Source organism: Nannospalax galili, unplaced genomic scaffold (assembly GCF_000622305.1).
Source record: "Nannospalax galili isolate Female #2095 unplaced genomic scaffold, S.galili_v1.0 scaffold1519, whole genome shotgun sequence".
In the NCBI taxonomy this organism is placed as follows: Eukaryota; Metazoa; Chordata; class Mammalia; order Rodentia; family Spalacidae; genus Nannospalax; species Nannospalax galili.
Window position 1 is genome coordinate 1,066,344 of NW_008342631.1, and position 1,346 is coordinate 1,067,689.

The following is a 1,346-nucleotide window of genomic DNA, read 5'->3' on the forward strand; positions in this document are numbered from 1 at the left end:
AGCTAAACCAGCCCAGGACTAGATGGATTTACAGCAGAATTCTATCAGACATTTAAAGAAGATCTACATCCAATACTACTTAATTTATTCAAAAAAATAGAAATGGAGGGAGAACTTGCAAATTCCTTCTACAAAGTCAGTATCACTCTAATACCAAAGCCAGGTAAAGATACAATCAAAAAAGCAAACTATAGACGCATATCCTTAATGAACATAGATGCAAAAATTCTCAACAAGATACTTGCAAGCCGCATGAGGACATACATCAAAAAGATCATCCACCATGATCAAGTTGGCTTTATCCCAGAGATGCAGGGATGTTTCAATATACATAAGTCAGTAAACATCATAAATCATATTAATGGACTCAAAGACAAGAACCACATGGTCATCTTAATAGATGCAGAAAAGGCCTTTGAAAAAATTCAACATGCATTCATGTTCAAAGTCCTAGAAGGAATTGGACTGGAGAGAACATACCTCAACATCATTAAAGCCATATGTAACAAACCCACAGCCAACATCATTCTAAATGAAGAAAAACTGGAAGCATTCCCATTGAAATCAGGAACCAGACAAGGCTGTCCACTATCAGCACTTCTCTTTAACATAGTACTTGAAACTCTTGTGAGAGCAAAAACATAAGAGAAGGCAATTAAAGGAGTAATAATTGAAAAAGAAGAGATCAAATTATCCCTTTTTGCAGATGATATGATATTATATCTAAGGGACACCACAAATCCCACCCGAAAACTCCTAGAAATTATTAACATGTTCAGTAAAGTGGCTGGTTACAAAATTAACCTACAAAAGTCTATAGCCTTTCTATATACCAATAACAAGCAATCAGAGAAAGAGCACATGGAAACACTCCCTTTCACAACAGCTGCAAAATAAAATAAAACATCTCAGAGTAAACCTGACCAAAGAAATTAAAGAGCTCTACAATGGAAAATTTTAAATCTTTAAAGAAAGAAATTGATGAAGACATTGGAAGATGGAAGGAACTCCCAGGATCATGGATTGGAAGGATTAATATTGTGAAAATGACCATCCTATGAAAAGTCATATACAGATTCAACACAATGCCAATCAAAATCCCCATGACATTTTTCACAGAATTTGAAAAAACTATCCTAAGATTCATATGAAAGCACGAAAGACCTCAGATAGCCAAAATATCCCTGAGCACAAAGAGCAATGCCGGGGGGATTACTATTACAGAGCTATAGTCATAAAAACAACATGGTACTGGCACAAAAATGGACCCATAGATCAATGGAACAAAATTGAAGACCCAAATATGAGCAAATGCAATTTCAGCCACCTGATATTTGACAAAGGGG